The following is a 21,132-nucleotide window of genomic DNA, read 5'->3' on the forward strand; positions in this document are numbered from 1 at the left end:
TCTCACTCGGAGGCTTAGCTGCAGCCCTGTGCTCGCCTAAGTTACAAAAATCCTACCGAGTGAAGAGCAAACCTCTCACTCGGAGGCTTAGCTGCAGCCCTGTGCTCGCCTAAGTTACAAAAATCCTACCGAGTGAAGAGCAAACCTCTCACTCGGAGCCTTAGCTGCAGCCCTGTGCTCGCCTAGGTTATAAAAATCCTACCGAGTGAAGAGCAAACCTCTCACTCGGGGGCTTAGCTGCGGCCCAGTGTTCGCCTAAGTTATAGAAATCCTACCGAGTGGTAAGCCAGGCTTCCACTCAGAGGCTTAGCCGCAGCCCAGTGCTCGCCTAAGTGGACTAAAGAATAAGTCGATTGCAGTAAAGGTGCCTTGCTTTGAACCTACAAAAGACATTTCGAGCCAAAGGCAATCATATTCAAGCACCAAATTCAAGTTTGAATCGATATCTAAAGGAACCGAAAGTGCTCAGGCGTTAAGCCTGTTAAGGTTTATCGGTTACAATTCCACTCAGCATACCGAGGCAAATTTAAAGCGTCGAGCCAGAAGAAGTTTTTTACCCCTCCTGTGGAGGGCTGGAAGGTGCAACGAATTCATCAAGGTCAATTCCGTCGGCGATCCGAGTGGCAGCTGCAAGGAAAGTTTCCATAAAGGACCTGAAGTCGTGTTTCTTGGTGTTGGCCACCCGAAGAGCCGCCAGCTTCTCTTCTCGCGCATCTTTGAAGTGGACTCGGGCCAGACACAGAGCAACATCTGCACCACACCGAGCCGAGGACTTCTTCCATTCCTGCACTCGACCAGGGATCGTGTTCAAGCGGGTCATCAGCGACTCAAGGTCATTCTGAAGTGTCTCCTCAGGCCAGAGCGTCGAGTCGATGCGAGATGTGGCGGCCTTCAGCCTTGCGAGATAGTCCACGACAGTTGCAACACGAGACTCCAGTCGGAAAACATCCATGGCAACTTCGTCGTTCACCGGAGAATTGACGGGGTCGAGGTTTGGCTCCAGCCGGCTAGTTTCTTCTTCAAAGTTTTGACAAAATTCTGCAAGGATGATCACTAAGTCAAGGGGATGGTCGAATGAAAAAACTACAATTGGAAATGTTTGCCAAGCATAGAGGTTTACCTTCAAGCATAAGAAACAGCTTCTTGGCAAGACCACTCAGGAAGGCCTCCAGATCAGTTTTCTTCCCAGTCAATTTGCTGACTTGGTCGGTCAGGGCAGCTTTATCAGTTTTCAGTCGACTGACCTCCTTGTTGGCGATCCCAAGAGCAGCTTTCAGATTGGTATTGTCTTGTTCAAGCTTGGTGACTGAAGCTAACTTCTTGTCAGCAAGCTTGATCTTCTCAGCTAGTTCGAGGTCTTTCTTCTGTTGGGCCTCCCTTACCTTACCTGCAAGTTACAGCAAGGTCAGATTTTTGAAACAAGCAAGGGGAAAAGCAGTCGTCAGGGTCTCACCAAACATACCTTCGGTCTCCTCCTTTGCCTTCCTCAGCTTCTCCTGAACCAGCTTCAAGCTCAGCTCGAGTTGAGTGTGCTTGTTTTCCAGCTCAGAGTAGCGAGCCACAAGATCATAAGAGTTCTGCGAAGAACCAATCGACTAAATGTCAAATATAATTCACTTCCGAGTGAAAAAGGAAAAAACACACGTTTCTAAGACTACGGCCGAATACAAGCATTCGACCGTAGTCTCGGGGACTACACCCAGTGGGTGCACTCAGCGTGCCCCCACTAATCCTGTTGAAGACAAAGTCGACCAGTCGACCTCAAAAAAAAGAGTGAGATGTATTCTTTAAGACTGTGATCAACTGCAAGCAGTCGACCACAGTCTCGGGGGCTACACCCAGTGGGTGCACTCAGCGTGCCCCCACCGGTTTGTGAAATCCAGTCGACATAGTCGACTGACAGAAAGATTGACATCATAAAGCCTAAGGCCGACTACCAGCAGTCGACCTTAGCCTTGGGGACTACACCCAGCGGGTGCACTCAGCGTGCCCCCGCTAACACGGAGTTTAATCGACACACCCAGTGGGTGACTACTATAAATTCCGGAAAGGAAAAGTTTTTGGTAGCATATCCAACAGAACAAATGGTGGTCGACTGACCTGAACATTGCTTTGGAGGGCAGAACTGGCGTCATAAGCTGCCTGGCTCGCATCCCGGATGCTCTTCAACTACTCCATCATGATTCCCGCCTGGCGTATTGCCTCCTTCGCCGCGCCAGCTTGGTACTTTGGGACACGGTGCGTCGTGAAGAGGGAAGGCTGCTGAGCACTCGTCAATGGATCTGCGAAGGACACCGTATGTCGAGTGGTGTTCTCTTACTCCGCAATCAGAATCTCAGGCGCCGTCACATCCTGGGACACCTTGCCGGCAGACGCTTTCCTGCTCCTTCTGCGCTTCAGCGGTTCCTCATCCTCATCATCATCAGGGAGATTGATAACAGCGGTGGGTGGAGCTACAAAGAAGAATCAGGATCAGAGATCGCGATTCAGTCGACTAAGAACGGCGTTAAGAATACAGTACCTGGTTTCGAAGTTGCTGCGTCCTCCATCTCATGGTGTCAGCCCGGGCTGAGGTTTCAGAAGTAGCAGCACTGCAACTCCAAAGGATCAGTCGACTAACTTCAGCGTCGACCAGAGACAAAGTTCACACAAAATAAGAAGATTCAAACAGCACGATTACCCTGATATGGTAGGGATGGACACCTTCATCTTCGGGAGGAGCTTGATCGTCTTCGACGGGGCCGCCCTAGGCTGCTTCGGTGCCTTTTCAGTCGGCACCGGAGAGGTGGTTCGAGGGCGCTTGGTCGACTGAACAACGGTCGCAACCCCCTTGCCACGTTCAGTCGAAGGGTCGTGGACAAGCTTCGACCGCCTTTCTGAGCGCGGTGGTACGACCTCCTCCTCCTCTTCTTCCTCGTCCTCAACGTCGTCTTCATCACCGTCATCATCATCATCGTCGTCATCATCCTCTGCAACGTCCGAGTCCCATTCCTCCTCTTCCTGGCTCTCGCCCCCACTCGCCTCACCCTCCTCAGTCGGAGCTTGTGCCCCATTGGGCATCGAGTACAGTTCGGTGAGAGCCTAGCAGATATCAAGACAAGGATCAGTCGACCAGTCGACAGGATAAACAGAAATGAATGCGACAAGAACACAGTGGAGAGCAGAGCAAATGTACCTTGTTTGGATCGCTGTTGTGGTCGAGTGGGGGAATCCTTCTGGCTCCGCGTGGGTTATCCTTGTTTCCGGTAACGGCTACCATCCATCTTTCTAGAGTGACATCGTCGACTACTTCTGGATGGACTCGAGTCTCGTCTTCAGTCCCACAGTACAACCACATGCAGTGGCTCCGGAACTGAAGGGGCTGGATGCGACGCCTGAGGAAGACCTCCAGGAGGTCCATGCCCGTCACTCCCTCCCGAACCAACTGCACCACGCGCTCCATCAACATCTTCACGTCAGCTTTCTCCTCCGGAATCAACTTCAGAGAGGATGGCTTGTTCACTCGGTCCATGGTAAACTGTGGGAGTCCACTCGACTGCCCCGGCGTCGACTGGTCCTGGCAGTAGAACCAGGTCGACTGCCAGCCTCTGACTGACTCGGGAAAGGTCATGGGAGGGAAGGTGCTCTTATTCCTCACCTGGATGCCTAGACCCCCACACATTTGGACGACTCGGGTCCTTTCATCGCCTGGGCTCGCCTTCTTCACGGTTTGAGAGCGACACGTGAATATGTGCTTGAACAAACCCAAGTGCGGTCGACAGCCCAAGAAACCCTCACACATGGACACGAACGCGGCAAGATAGGCAATAGGATTTGGGGTAAAGTGGTGGAGCTGCGCTCCGAAGAAGTTCAAGAAGCCACGGAAGAAAATACTCGGCGGCAAAGAAAATCCATGATCAACATGGGTGGCCAAGAGTACACACTCACCCTCTTATGGCTGGGGCTGCCACTCCTTCCCCGGAAGCCTCGCAGCTCCATGAGGGATCAAGCCCTCGTTGGCCATGTCGAGGAGGTCTTTCTCTGTGATGGTCGACTGGATCCAGTCTCCTTGGACCCAGCCCTTCGGCAGGCGGGATCTGGACGAAGACCCGCCGCGGCTGGTAGATCTCCCCTTCGCCTTCTCCGACGCCGACGCCTTCTTCGCACGTTCCAGCGCCGCCGTCTTCTCCTTGGCCATGATTGCCGGCGAGATGCGCGTGGGGAAGTTGTGCGGGGGCGAGAGCGAGCGCGCTGGACGGGGACGAAGGGAGCAGAGAGAGAGAGAGAATGCTGAGGCACAGTACAGAAATACTCGCCGGGCGCATTTATAAGGTCCCTTCCGAGTGGATGACAGGTGGGCCCGGTCGATCTAATCATATCCGGGAGCAGTTATGCAGACGGGATACGTGGCGAAGAAAGCGGCGCGGAGATCGAGGCGTCTATGTCCCATCCCATCCAAACGCCACGGTCCGCTCCACTTCGCGTGCGTCCCCAAATTTCGCATCCCGCGGAATCCGCGAACGGCAGATCAGTCTGTCAGACGCGGGGCTTCCCGCGATCCGTCGCTCGGGGATCGTCGAAGCCCGAAAGATCACTCGACGAAAGAAGAGAATGAATCGAGTCGACTGAAGACAAGTTGCTCACCATCGATGAAGAGATTCTTTGGTCCAGAACAATGCACGAGTAGAGCGCAAAGGTTAATCGGAAACGACATCAACTCCTTCCTCACTCGAAGCCTCAATCCATTCGGGGGCTAATGATGGGGTCATGTACCTAGGGTAGGGTCACGAACCTGATCTAAGTACCTTACCCAAGGACACCCTTAGAAGAGGTCGCCTTCCAGTCAACCAACAAGGGACTCACTCGACTAACTTGAAGGACTCGACCACGAAGACTCACTCGACCACCAGGAGGTCAAGAGGCACTCCGCACTGCAACGGCCTGTAATTAAGTAGCCTTTATGATAGTAAAGACACTTTATGTGGGGCGTTACCAGTAACGCCCCAGACTTAACTCACCTTAAACCCTCTCCTACGTGGGCTGGCTGGGGTCCTGGCGCACTCTATATAAGCCACCCCCCTCCACAGGCAGAAGGGTTCGGCACCTTGTAACTCATATACTCATAATCCACTCGACCGCCTCCGGGCTCCGAGACGTAGGGCTATTACTTCTTCCGAGAAGGGCCTGAACTCGTACATCCCTTGTGTTTACAACCTCTCCATAGCTAGGACCTTGCCTCTCCATACCTACCCCCCACTCTACTGTCAGGCTTAGAACCACGACAGTCGGGATACAACTGAAGAGGAACAACTCGAGGAACATATAACTTTCTGAGTTGTGGATGCATAGATTAGTATGTCGAACCAAGTTCGACATGTTTCTTCCGGATAACCCATGCAGAGAGGTAGGACTAGCAGAGTCACAATTATGAATGGAGAACTCCTCATGAGTACTCTGATTGTGATCTTTTGGTTCAAATAACTACTGCCATATTGGCTCATGGTATTGGAAGAACGATATACCACAGACCTCGAGGACTATCGCAAGGGTTACTAATATCCTAAAGGAACTAGCAACACTATCAACAAGAGGTAAAGTAGAGTGAATCTCGGGTTCAAGAACCCATGAATAGAATACCTACCACTACATGGCATCACGGGATGCTTTTGAGAATAATGGACAGAATCACACACTGGGAATACGAAACATGGCTAGATCACTAGGTGACTCCCTAAAACACCTAGGGTCATAGTAATAGCTCCAACATATATGTCAAGGCAACAGAGTACCTCAACTCACCGATTAGTGTGATTAAACTGGCCCAAAAGGACATCGGGAACTGGGAGGAAGGATTTGCAAATGCATCGGACTATTTAGAAACCTGGAATGACTCGGACAGCATAACGGTTGTAAATGCTCAAAAAGATTTGAGACAACCTGCAAAAATGGTGGCATAGCCACTCAACAACAATATCAAGGTTCCGAGATCAACTGACAACATACGGAGGTAGTAGGAACAGAACTGAGGCTTGAAACTATCAACTCTATAAGTCTATGGATTAGTAACACGTCATCCTGATAGATAGATGAGAAGGCCTAGTTCTTAATCGCCATAGAAAAGAAGAGGTTGACTCAGATCAGAAGGCATAGGATAAAGGAGTAAACAGAGCCTTACGTTCCCTTCCACAATCAATTCCCTTACATAACTAAAGCATTTCTAGACACAACTTCGACCGGTTTGGCTTGGTAATCCTACAGGCAGTCAGGCTCTGATACCAACGCTGTCAGGACCCCGATTCCAAGTCACATCGATCTAGCCGGTAACACCTCATATCACTTTGCGGCCTTACGCACGGTATTCCCACGGGTGTCGCCTTACCATGGCCCGGGACCGTTTGCGCCTTTTGGCTCACGTATATGATAATGTCACTAGCATCCATACGACAGAGAACCCGGGCCGACATGGCTAGTCGTGAACCCAAAGTGGCACTAACCTATGGGGACAGGCATACATGAATCACATCGAGCATGTCGGTCAGCAGCGTGTGAATGCGGGCTGTAGCACTGGGCTAACAGGACTCCGGGAACCCGGGCTGTAGCAGGCTAGGCAGGACTCCGGATGTCACCGCGTGACATTTCCCCGAAGGGACAGACACAGGAATGAAGTGAAACACATGCCGGCCAGTCAAGTGATCTGAGCAGTAGTGCTGGGCTAGCAAGACTCTGGTGAATCGGGCTGTAGCGAACTACTATGGCTCAAGGAAGCACTGGACTACATTTCCCCATAAGAGACGCTGCCAAGGATAAACAACTAGATTGTCGGATCCCACACATACCAAGCATTTCAATCATACACACAATATGCTCGATGTGTGTAAATACAACATGGCATCACAACATAACTCTACGACTCAAAGTATTTATTCATTAGGCTCCGAGGAGCGAGATATTACAAAGATGGGTCTTATGACCCAACACACAGAGCATACAAGCAACAAGCACATGCGGAAGCTTAACTTGTCTGAGTACAGACAACTACAAATGAAGAAGGCTGAGAAGCCTGACTATCTACCAGATCCTGCCAAGGGCACAAGATCGTAGCTGAGGTATCAAGCTAAACGTCGAAGTCCACGCGGAACTACTAGCGAGACTGACGTCTCTCTGCAAAACATAAAATGGGCAAACGTGATTACAAATGTACCCAGCAAGACTTACATCAGAACTAGCTACATATGCATCGGTATCAACAAGGGGGGGTGGTGGAGTTTAACTGCAGCAAGCCAGCTTTGACTCAGTGGCTAACCTGAACTACGACTGCAAGCAACTCTTTTGAGATGGTGCACACGACTCCACATATTCACCATTCAATACACCACTATGGATCCGCTCCTGTCTCCCTACGAGAAGGCCATCCATAGCACTCACACTTATCTTGCGAGTTTTAGAGTATCCACTTTCACTCGTCTATGAACTATGCAAGGGGTCCAAGTTTCCATATCCGAGGAATTCGGCTATTCGAATAGATAATGATAACCCTGCAGGGGTGTACTTCTTCACACACGCTCCCACCACTTACCACCATATACACGTCATGTATCTCGGCAACCTTCAAGCGGAAGCCTGGCGAGGGTGTCGGCCACGGCCTACCTAAACACTTAAGTCCCTAGTCTAGGTTTATCGCCTATCCAGGTTCCATCCCAGGGAGTCCGGCCGAGGTTTCCACATACGGCCCCGAACGATGTGAACAGGGTTCCCGAGACACCAAATGGGCGCCCGGTACACCATGCCACGGTGTATCTACCGCAACATAGCCCACCCCTAGGGTCAGCGCTACGTACGGCCGCCAACACATAACCTACAAACACCAGAAACTAGTTGCAACTCCTGGACAGAGTACTAGGGTGATTAAGAAGCCGAGAGGGTCAATTAAGGATCCCAATGAGTGGTAGTAGCTATTCATGGATCACAGACACAGAACTCAGTTCCTGAGGACGGCTGCAATGAGACAGCCCACCATGTACTCCTACATGGCCTCTCACCGCTACCTTCACCAAATCGTGTTCACACACTTAGCTCACACACAGTAGGACATGTTCATCACTGTTCCAATTCACCCTCGATGAATCAGACCTGACTCAACTCTAAGCAGTAGCAGGCATGACAAACAAGCATGAATGAGTAGGCACATCAAGGCTCAAACAACACCTACTCATGCTAGTGGGTTTCATCTATTTACTGTGGCAATGACAGGTCATGCAGAGGATAAGGGGTTCAACTATCGCAACAAGAAACAGATGAATCGTTGTTGTCCTAATGCAGTAAAAGAGAGTAGGAGCGAGAGAGTGGGCTTGTATCGGAATGAACAAGGGGGTTGTGCTTGCCTGGCACTCCTGAAGATAGTATAGTTCTTCATCGGTGTCATCGAACTCGTCGTCGGAACCATGTCTATCAAGAGGGGACAAATACCGGCAAACAAAGAGAACACAATCAATGCAATGCAACAATTATGATGCATGATAATGTCATGGCAATATGCTGTTGATTGAGCTAATGCAACTAGCAACCATATTAAATGAAGTTGGTTTGAACCCTAGGTTCAAATTCAAACTCGATAAGTGAGAGTTTAAATTCCATTTATGTGAATTGGCCTAAACAGCAGCCATAAGTTGCTCTAACATGCACGAAAATGCCATAAACAGATTCCTTGATTTTTTCTGATAATTTTTCATATATAGTTTATTTCATTTGGAGTTACGGTTGAATTTCTATGATTTTTGGAAGTTTTGGACATTTTCTAAATTAAATAAATCATTTCTAATTTATTTAAAATCCAGAAAGCATTACTGCGTCAGCCTGACGTCAGAATGATGTCAGCAGGTCAACAGGGGCTGGTCCGGGTCAAACCTGACCAGTGGGACCCACTGGTCAGTGACTCAGTCCACTAACTGAGTTAGTTAGTGTTAAACTAACCCTAACCAGGTTGTTAGAAGGGCGGGGCCCGCATGTCAATGTCTAGTTTAGTTAACTAAATTAGTTAGCTCTAATTAATCTTGAGTTAACTAATTAGGGGCTTGGGCCCACATGTGAGAGGCTAATTAAACTAACTAAATAAATTAACACTAACCTGGGTTAATTAGCAGGGCTGGCCCCACGCATCAGTGACCCAGGGTGGTCAAACCCTGGTCAGACGGGGTCAAACCCCCGGGTCAACTCGCCGGAGTTGACCCGCGGCTCGTCGCCGGTGAAGCTCGAGACGGCGGAGGGCTCGGGATTTGCCCACGGTCGACGGTTTGGTGCGCCGTTTGCGGCTACGGATTGCTGGCACACGCGCGCATCCATTCCAGCAAGCAGCGGTAGCTGGGATGGCCGGAGCTGACGCCGACCAGCTCGACTGCGGCGGCCGGAGTACGGGGTAGCGCGGGCGCTGGGCTGTAGTGCTTGGGCGAGCCAACGGAGTGGCTAGGCAGCCTCCTGGAGGCGCCAGGAGCATGATGCAGTGCAAGGTCACGGCTGGGTCGAGCTCAGGCCGTGGTGGCGACATCGCCGGCGGAGCTGAACTCTCGGGCTCTATGGGAACGGCGGCTAGAGAGCGAAATAGATCACGCGAAGAGAGGGGTTCGGCGTATTGGCTCACAGTGAGTGCAGGGAGCGCGAGAGCGAGGTCGGGGACGCCCGGTAGCTCCCGAATCGACGGCGAGGATCCACGGCGACCGACCAGGGGAACGGCGGTGTTGGTGGTGTCCAGGGGCTTCAGGCACCGTGTGGCTCGGTGAGGAGGAAGAGGGGAACGAGGCGGAGCTCTCGGATGCGCCAGGGGAGCAAGGGGGTGGTTGTGGCCGCGCGAGCGCTGGTCGGCGGCGACGGTTTCGCTCAGTTGAGCTAGAGGGAGAGAGCCAGGGGAGGGGAGAGAGAGCGGCGAGTGAGGGAGAGGGGACAGGGCTTCGGGCCATCTCCGTGGCGTCGCTAGAAGGGGTCAGGGAAGCAGGAGGTGGCCAGAGCAGGGTGGAGGTGGCGCGCGCGTGGCGAGCACACGCCCTCGTCCTTCTGGCGAGAGGAGGGAGATGACTGGCATCGGCCAGCTGGGCTGGGCCAGGCCAGGTGAGCGCCAGGTACAGTGCCCTCTCTTTCTTTCTGTTTTTGTTTTCTATTCTTGTTATTTTGTTTTGATTTAGTTCAAAGACCAAACCATTTTCAAAATTCATGAAAATAATTGTGTGAACTAAATGGACTTCTCCAAAGCTACACATCAATTTTCAGAATTATTGAACATATATTTATTATATAATAAATATAGATCCAATTCAAATAGTTATTGAATTAATTTCAAATTCCCAAAATAAATATTTCTGAAACTCCAAAAATATTGGTTTCAATTTTACCTCTTGTCAATATTTTTACAGAATAACAGGAACATTTCCTTGGACTCATTTGAAAGATTTTTAATGTTGATTATTTCTGAAGTGATTTCTGAGGGTTTCAACAAACCTCAATTCAACTTTCAGAAATTTTAGACATGATGCATGAGTGCAGATGCAACTATTTCACTCAGGTACTCTAGGGCTGTGACACTAGGTGAGGACACTGCAATATTGAACTCAAAGCTAAGCACTTCTCCCATTTGCAAGAATAACCAATCTAGTTGGCCAAACCAAACCGATAGTTTGAAGAGAATTAGAAAGATATCAAATAATGCATATAAAAATTCAGAGAAGATTCAAATAATATTCATAGATAATCTGGTCATAAATTCACAATTCATCAGATCTCGACAAACACACCGCAATAGAAGATTACATCGGATAGATCTCCAAGAACATCGAGGAGAACATGGTATTGAGAATCAGAGAGATAGAAGAAGCGATCTAGCTACTAGCTATGGACCCATAGGCCTGAGGTAAACTACTCACGGTTTATTGGAAGGGCAATAGAGTTGACGTACATGCCCTCTGTGATTGAATCCCCCTCTGGCAGGATGCCGGAAAAGGCCCCAAGATGGGATCTCACGGGAATAGATGGTTACGGCGGTGGAAAAGTGTTTTCATGGATGCTTTTGGTGTTCCTGGACTATATGTGAATATATAGGGCCAATGGCTAGTTCAAAGGAGTCCATAGGGGGTGTCAAGGTAGGGGGCACCCCCCTAGGGTGCGCCCTCCATCGTTGTCGCCGCCTCGCAGCTCTTCTGACTTGCACTCCTAGTCTCATGGGTGTCTTTTGGTCAAAGAAAATCATCGCGAAAGTTTTATTTTGTTTGGACTCTGTTTGATATTCCTTTTCTGTGAAGCTAAAAAACAAGGAAAAACAGAAACTGGCACTGGGCTCTAGGTTAATAGGTTAGTCCCAAAAATAATATAAAATAACATATTAATGCATATAAAACATCCAAAGAAGATAATATAATAGCATGGAACAATCAAAAATTATAGATAGGTTGGAGACGTATCAAGCATCCCCAAGCTTAATTCCTGCTCGTCCTCGATTAGGTAAATGATAAAAACAGAATTTTGGATGTTGAATGCTACCTAACATATTTATCCGTGTAATTTTCTTTATTGTGGCATGAATGTTCAGATCCATAAGATTCAAAACAAAAGTTTAATATTGACATAAAAACAATAATACTTCAAACATACTAACAAGGCAATTATGTCTTCTCAAAATAACATGGCCAAAGAAAGCTATCCCCACAAAATCGTATAGTCTGGCTATACTCCATCTTCATCACACAAAATACTCAAATCATGCACAATCCTGATGACAAGCCAAGCAATTGTTTCATGCTTTTGGTGTTCTCAAATCTTTTCAACTTTCACGTAATACATGAGCGGGAGCCATGGACATAGCACTATAGGTGGAATAGAATATGGTGGTTGTGGAGACGACAAAAAAGGAGATAGTCTCACATCAACTAGGAGCATCAACGGGCTATGGAGATGCCCATCAATAGATATCAATGTGAGTGACTATGGATTGCCATGCAACAGATGCACTAGAGCTATAAGTGTATGAAATCTCAAAAAGAAACTAAGTGGGTGTGCATCCAACTTGGTTGCTCGCGAAGACCTAGGGCAATTTGAGGAAGCCCATTGTTGGAATATACAAGCCAAGTTCTATAATGAAAAATTCCCACTAGTATATGAAAGTGACAACATAGGAGACTCTCTATCATGAAGATAATGGTGCTACTTTGAAGCACAAGTGTGGAAAAAGGATAGTAACATTGCCCCTTCTCTCTTTTCTCTCATTTTTTGTTTGGCTTCTTTGGCCTCTCTTTTTTTTGGCTTCTTTGGCCTCTTTTATTTTTCGTCACATGGGACAATTATCTAATAATGATGATCATCTCACTTTTATTTACTTACAACTCAAGAATTACAACTCGCTACTTCGAACAAAATATGACTCTATATGAATGCCTCACGCGGTTTATCGGGATGTTCAATTACTCAAGAGTGACATGTATAAAAATGATGAATGGTGGCTTTGCCACTAAGGGAGTCCTGGATTAATGGGTTCACGAGTGTCTGGATTATTTGATATGGGTCGGACTGATGGGCCGTGAAGATACAAGCAGAAGACTTTCCCCCGTATCTGGGTAGGACTCCCCTATGCGTGGACGGCAAGATTGGTGTCCGGATATGTTATTCCTTCCCCCATAAACCGACTCTATACAACCCCAGGCCCCTCCGGTGTGTATTTAAACTGGAGGGTTTAGTCCGCAGAGGCCATCAGAATTCTCATAGGCTAGACTACTAGGGTTTAGCCATTATGATCTTGAGGTAGATCAACTCTTGCAACCCCTATACTCATCCAACACAATCAAGCAGCACGTAGGGTTTTACCTCCATTAAGAGGGCCCGAACCTGGGTAAACATTGTGTCCAAATTGTCCCTTGTTACCCTTGATCCTCAGACATCGGGAAGTAGGACTCGTCTCTCGATGCCAACTCTGCCTCCACTGAGCAGGGTCGTGGTGTTTACCAGGTCCAGCTCCGCAGGTCCTCAGCCACCCGTTCAGCTTTCGCACCTAAACGAGGCTCTGGACTTAATGCGATCTCTCGGCATCACGGAAGTGTCACTTCTGTACTACGCCAGCCTGAACTAGGGGATGAGAGCTGGGAATTTTGCGTCCCACCCACCACCCACTCAATAGCCACTGTCGAGGACATAATCGACATGCTAGATTACACCTCCGAAGACATCGACGATATGGACGACGATGCCGGAGCCGAACCAGGCCAAAACCCGCCTATCACTTGGCGCTGGATGGCCACGTCTAGTTACGACGTGTGCATGGTGGATATGCCCGAGAAGAAGGATGACGACCGCACTCAATAGAGGACAAACCCGTCGAGGCACCACCAAAGTGCCGACGTCAGCGGTGCCACTTACGATAGCGTCGGGAGAAGGAAAGCAATACTGGCACTGGGGACAATGACACTCCGGAAAATGCCAAAGACACCGACCAAACCGTTGAGCCTACGTTTGAGCAGGATGAAAGGGAAGAAGGCCAATACAGCCCCGAACACGGCTATCATGAGTATTCAAATGACAGTAATTACTTACATGCCTCCGAAGAGGATGTCAGCCTCGGCAACGAAGGTTTCATCGTGCCAGAGGAACCCCTCAAACAAGAATGCTTCAAGCGACAGCTGATCGCCATGGTGAGGATCCTGAAAAAGAAACAGCAACACCTTCAAGCCGAACATGACACGCACAATGATAGATGGACCTAGGTCCTGGTTGCCGAAGAATACGGCCTCGAGCGCCCACTAAAAAGCTACCCAAAGCGCATGCTACTACCACAATTCGATGATGAGGCCCTTGAGCCAATACCTTCAAGATATAATCATGTCAATGAACTGGACCAACCACCACGTGGACGAGACAAAAGCGGCCAATTATGCCGAACACCAGCCCGCGGCACCTTGTCGTAGAGGCAAAGAGGCAGTGGCATCGGGATACACGTATGACTTACGTCAGGACCTGGAAAATAGAGCCGGCCATACCATATCAATCTACGGATCAAGGGGACGTGCTCCAACATGAGACGACGACCATCAAGCCTGGTGCGACAAACATAACCATGTTCGGGCTGAGAACTGAACACGGATGTCATCCAAACTCCGTCACGATGTTGCCCGATATAGAGGTGCCGCACACCCCTTGTGCTTCACCGATGTGGTAATGCAACGCCAGTTTCAGGAAGGGTTTAAACCCATAAACATCGAGGCATACGATGGAACGACAGACCCCGCCGTATGGATTGAAGATTTTCTTCTCCACATTCACATGGCGCGTCGTGATGATCTCCACGCCACAAATACTTTCCCCCAAAGATAAAAGGACCAACACGGCACTGGTTGAATAGCCTCCAGAGAACTCCATACACTACTACAGGATGATGCTAACGCAACACTACGATCAAACACCCTTTGACGAAACTGTGTGTGATGCAATAATTGCAAACGGTGGTGTAAAAAACTTGTCAAAAAAGGTGCAAAACATTTGCGATGGAGGATGCATCAAACAGGGTTCAGATTTTAGTTGCGTGTGCAATGCAGGGCATACGGTTCAGTTCAATTAACTATTTGCGATGAGGAGGAACAAAAGAAATGGGCAGCCATATGAAGGTGTGTGCGATATACAACATACGATTCACTGGGATGAACCATTTGTGATTAGGCAACACAAAAGAAATGGTTAGCTAGATCAAGGTGTGCAATATACGCCATGCGGTTCACTCGGATGAACTGTTTGCTTGAGACAAGAGAACATAAACGGTTCAATATATCAAGATGTCTGTGATACACGGCAAACAGGTCTATAATCAGAAATGTATGCGAAGACCGATAATAACACAGACAATTCCTTCTAATAAGACGTATGTGATATGCTCTGTCTACACAATATCTATTGGCCATTGGAGGATGGGTGGTCATCCCGATACACCATAAGGATGCGAAGAGGCATCCTATATTAGCAAGGACTAGCTGTACCACCAGTAGCTCATGTAAGAGAACTCTCAAATTAAGTGTGCTATGGCTGGAGCAGCCATCATATGGGTGACTGGATGGGAAGTTGTGTTGATGTCAAATCAACTGATAGGATGGGTCATATTTGGCAAATTAAATGACTGATACGACCCATCCCATGAGTTAATTTAACCTTGAGGTCCTTGTTTTTTAACACATCTTAAAGAAGGTCTACCGCAGTACTTTTTGACAATGTGCGATACGTGGCATACATTTGATCCATCCGACCTGTTTGTGATGGAATAAGCCGTGTGTGTTGTGGGCAAACGCTTGCTAGTATTCAACCGTTTGCGATTGATGAATTCAACACCGACTGGTTCCCTAGTGTGGTCCGTGTTCATGTAATCATCATCTACTTCTTGTGCTAGCTCGATGTTCCTTCTATGCTAAGTTTCCATTAATTGATGGCATTTTATGAACATGCCACCATTTCCCGCCATTTCCTCACCTGTTTCCCGCTACCCAGTGATATTGCGCATAAACCTAGGCAGCGCGCGACGCACGGAGGCGACAAGCGCAGCCTGTAGCACATCCACCTTTTCCACCAACCCACCAAAACGCCGCCTCTGCCATTAACCTCATCGACGAGGAAAGCAAGCAGGTTCCACGACCCATTGAGGCCGAGGAGCTCCCCGGCAACATGATGGACGACGCCGTGATGTGCATCATCACCATGGTTGAGCAGACCTTAGGCGCATGGGACTTGAGCGCCGCGGATCAACATAGGCATGTCAGCGCCGACAGGTTGCAGCTTGCCGCACAACATGATCGATGGCGCGCCGCAGAGTAAGCTAGGCGCGTCCACGACGATAGGATGAGGCTCGCCGCACGGCGAGACCGTTGGAGCGCCGTAGAGCAAGAGGCGCGGCGCGCCGCACAGCAAGAGAGTATCCATCAGCGCTTGCCTGCTGTCGACACAACGTCGCAGCTGGATACACGTCTCATCAGTACCCCCATTCCTCGCCAGGAGTGGGCAGAGGCCCTTAGTGACGTACTTGCACCAGAGGCCGACCGCGCGTACTTGCATCGGACGTCCACCCGTGTCATTTGCATGGGTCGCGCCTTTCGCCTTGTACACGGCCCGCTCGATGCCAATGCGCTGGTCGGTAGGCTCGACCGCCTCCTTAGCCTAGGTGTCCACCTAGGCGCGGTAGAGGAACATGGCTGTCGCATCCTCGAGCCGGTGATCTCCGATGAATAGCCAACTTGGAACTCGAGATCGCGCTCCAGATGTACTGCAAGCGTGTCGACTGCTTGGACGAACGCCTACACGAGTTCAGGCGGAGCCACGAGCTACCGTAAGCAAGGGCTACTGGTCATGGTCTCATGGAAGCGTTTTATTTTTGTTGAGTCGTTTCAACGTGGATAGCTATGTATTCACATCAATCATAGTATTGCTCTGTTTATTCTTCTGTTTCAATGTGTGTATATACGCTTTCCATTCTGTATATGTGGATGATAACATCTAGATTCAAATTAGTATAGAAAAACAGACAGAAAATGGAATTCATAATATATATATTAATTGTTCATTAGTTCATCACAGAATATATATATATAATATCATCACATATACGTGATGATACTTAACTACTAGGTACAATGCATAAAATTGAAAACAAACAATACTAAAACTAATAATCCTTCCTGGGGCTAGTATTCCGGCAGCCCCTCACCAACAACACCCTGGTGCATGGCGTCTTCCCAGTGCGGAGGCTGTACTCCGCCTCCTCCGCCTCGTAGCACTTGACGTACCTATCTGCCTCTTGCTGGCGGACGTGCGCGAATGATCTTGCCATTTTGTTGGGCGCCCACCAGAGCTCCTCGTCGGTGGCACACTAGAGCTTATCGGCCCACCTCCATGTAGCGGCAAGGCGCCCAACGCCTATGGCCTTCCTCACGAAGATCCCATCTTCATAAACCTCCTCCGCACTACTACGCGCCCGCCCCCAAAGCTCCGCCGCCTCCTTTTTCCAAGCGGCATCACGGGCTTCACAGGCTGCCTGGTACCTGACTTCCTCCTCCGCCATCTCCTTCTTGAACACCACTTGCCTGGCTTTCTCAGCCAGCGACAACGTCTTCCACAGACAAAGATTGTATTGGCCCCAAAACCAATCGAAAGTTGGGGGGTCTGGCGCAACCTCCTCCGGTGGCGCGTAGGGGTCCTCGTCGCTGCTATTCGAGTGAGCGTCCTCGGGGGGGGCGACTCCTCGTCGGCACGTGGGCAGACCGGCGGCGCCGTGGCAGAGATTTGAGAGAGAGAGAGAGAGAGAGAGAGAGAGAGAGAGAGGGCGAGCGAGGGGAGGATGTACATGAGAATGCAGGCGAGACGACTTGACCAAGGTAGTATTCATTGGTGGCCGGAATCTTGATCGACGAGAATAGTACACATGTCGGTCGTTGGAATTTACGAGTACTGTAGTTTGAATTACACACGATTACCACAGCAAAATCTGTGTGTGGACATAATAGCTGACAGTTTCCAATACAGAACCGTGTCTGATTAATGATCCCTGCCACTCACCTACCAAACCTCGAGCCATTAGATAGAGTGCCCATTGTGTAGGGGGCGGTTGTCTTGCCAAATCTTCATATTTTCTTTTTTGAACACCAGATATTAACATCTTCTGATGATTTTTTAACTCGCACACAAGTACACAAAAATATGATTTTTCAAACCATTATGGTTAGCCGTTGCATGTAGATGTTGTTCAAATTTGAATTATGGTCATTAAATAGCTAGAAAATCACTTAAATGTCTTTAAAAGCTCAAATTACCCCTGTAATTTTCCAAATTTTCACATGACAGTTGTATTAGTGCACGTTAGATGTAGAAAAAAATTGAAGGTTGTAAGAGGAAGCTATCTCCCGTTCGTCATAGAACATGCATTGTTCCCTCTCGGAACCACGACCCTTCTAGTGAGTTGCTCCGGTTTGTGAGGGGTGTGCGTTCAAACTTTCGTCAAACAGGCCAAATTTTTTACCACATCATCTTGGTGGCATGACATTACATCAAGCAAGGTTTCATGTTTTTCTGATCATTTTTTATGTTTTTGGATTTAAAATGCTATGGCACTCCATGCATGTGCCCATGCTGTGAAACCGATATGTTTAAAAGTTCCTTCTATTTTACTGCGCATGGAATTACCTCGCGCACAAGTACAAAAATATGAATTTTCAAACCGTTATGGTTAGCCGTTGCATGTAGATGTAGTTCAAATTTCAATTACGGTCATTAAATGGCTAGAAAATCACTTCAATGTTTTTAAAAGGTCAAACGATCGCTAGAATTTTCCAAATTTTCACAGTACAGTTGTAGTAGTGCACGTTAAATGTAGAAAAAAATTGAAGGTCGTAAGAGGAAGCTATCTCCTGTGCATCATCAAACATGCATTCTTCCCTCTCGGAACAACAAGCATTCTAGTGAGTTGCACCGGTTTGTGAGGGGTGTGTGTCCAAACTTTGGTCACACATGCCAATTTTTTTACCACATCATCTTGGTGGCATGACATTACATCAAGCAAGTTTCATGTTTTTCTAATATTTTTAATTTTTTTGTAATTAAAATGGCATGTCACTCCATGCATACATATGCATGTGTCCATGTCGTGAGACCAATATGTTTGAAAATTCCTTCTAATTTACCGCACATGGAATTAACTCGCACACAAGTACACAAATATGATTTTTCAAACAGTTATGGTTAGCCGTTGCATGTAGATGTAGTTCAAATTTGAATTACGGATCATTAAATGGCTAGAAATTCACTTAAATGTCTTTAAAAGGTCAAATGGCCCCTAGAATTTCCTATTTTTCACATTACAGTTGTAGTAGTGCACGTTAAATGTAGAAAAAATTTGAAGGTCGTGAGAGGAAGCTATCTCCTGTTCATCATCAAACATATATTGTTCCCTCTCGGAACCATGAGCCTTCTAGTGAGTTGCTCCGGTTTGTGAGGGGTGTGTGTCCAAACTTTCGTCAAACATGCCAATTTTTTATGACATCATCTTGGTTGCATGACATTACATCAAGCAAGGTTTCATGTGTTTCTGATCATTTTTTTATTTTTTGGAATTAACATGCCATGGCACTCCATGCATACATATGCATGTGTCCATGTCGTGAGACCAATATGTTTGAAAATTCCTTCGAATTTACTGCACATGGAATTAACTCACACACAAGTACACAAATATGATTTTTCAAACCATTATGGTTAGACGTTGCATGTAGATGTGGTTGAAATTTGAATTATGGTCATTAAATGGCTAGAAAATCACTTAAATGTCTTTAAAAGTTCAAATGACCCCTAGAATTTTCCAATTTTTGGCATTACAATTGTATTAGTGCATGTTAAACGTAGAAACAAAATTGAAGGCCATAAGAGGAAGCTATCTCCCATTTGTCATCAAACATGCATTGTTCCCTCTTGGAACCACGAGCCTTCTAGTGAGTTGCTCCGGTTTGTGAGGGGAGTATGTCCAAACTTTCGTCAAACATGCCAATTTTTTTACCACATCATCTTGGTGGCATGATATTATATCAATCAAGGTTTCATGAGTTTCTGATTTTTTTTATTTTTTGGAATTAAAATGCCATGTCACTCCATGCATACATATGCATGTGTCCATGTCGTGAGACAAATATGTTTGAAAATTCCTACTAATTTACTGCACATGGAATTAACTCACACACAAGTACATGAATAAGATTTTTCAAACCGTTATGGTTAGGCATTGCATGTAGATGTAGTTCAAATTAAATGTCTTTAAAATGTCAAATGTCCCCTAGAATTTTCCAAATTTTCACATTACAGTTGTAGTCGTGCATGTTAAACGTAGAAAAATTTGAAGGCCGTAAGAGGAACCTGGCTCCTGTTCGCTATCAAACATGCATTGTGCCCTCTTGGAACCACGAGCCTTCTAGTGAGTTTCTCCGGTTTGTGAGGGGTGTGTGTCCAAAGTTTGGTCAAACACGCCAATTTTTTTACCACATCATTATGGTGGCATGACATTAGATCAACCAAGGTTTCATGTGTTTCTGATATTTTTTTAACTTTTTGCAATTAAAATGCCTTGGCACTCCATGCATACATATGCATGTGCCCATGTCCTGAGACAAATATGTTTGAAAATTCCTTCTAATTTACTTTACATGGACTTAACTCGCACACAAGTACAAAAATATGATTTTTCAAACCGTTATGGTTAGCTGTTACGTGTAGATGTAGTTCAAATTTGAATTACGATAATTAAATGGCTAGAAAATCACTTAAATGTCTTCAAAAGGTCAAATGACCCTGAAATTTTCCAAATTTTCACATGAAAGTTGTATTAGTGCATGTTAGACGTTGAAAAAATTTGAAGGTTGTAAGAGGAATCTATCTCCCGTTCGTCATCGAACATGCATTGTTCCCTCTCGGAACCATGAGCCTTCTAGTGAGTTGCTCCGGTTTGTGAGGGGTGTATGTCCAAACTTTCGTCACACATGCCAAATTTCTTACCACATCATCTTGGTGGCATGACATTACATTATCCAAGTTTTCATGTGTTTCTAATATTTTTTTAAATTTTTTGGAATTTAAATGCCATGGCACTCCATGCTTAATTGTGTCATAGCCGTTAGACCAATATGTTTGAAAATTCCTTCCAATTTACTGCACATGGAATTAAATCGCACACAAGTACACAAAATATGACTTTTCAAACCGTTATGGTTAGCTTTTGCATGTAAATGTAGTTCAAATTTCAATTACGGTCATTAAATGGCTAGAAAATCACTTAAATTTTTTAGCAGGTTAAATGACCCCTGAAATTTTCCAAAATTTGACATGTCAGTTGTATTACTACTAGAAAATTTCTCGTACATTCAAAACACTATCCGTTGCCACTTTACTCCAAATTCGTCTTTCACACCTAATAAAAAATATCTACAGCATCACACATAGTTGTTTTCTAGGAACCATTTGCTATGAAAATATGTGGGTCTATTTAAGTCTCACTCCTTAAGCTTCGTCGGCTCGTCTACTCTAGTGCCGGCAACCCCCAAATCCATGAATCCTGATCCCCATTCCCGCACCCCCTTCTTTCAAAGATGATGTCGTGGAAACGCTTCGTGAAGGCCC

Source organism: Triticum dicoccoides, chromosome 2A, assembly GCF_002162155.2.
Source record: "Triticum dicoccoides isolate Atlit2015 ecotype Zavitan chromosome 2A, WEW_v2.0, whole genome shotgun sequence".
NCBI classification, from domain to species: Eukaryota; Viridiplantae; Streptophyta; class Magnoliopsida; order Poales; family Poaceae; genus Triticum; species Triticum dicoccoides.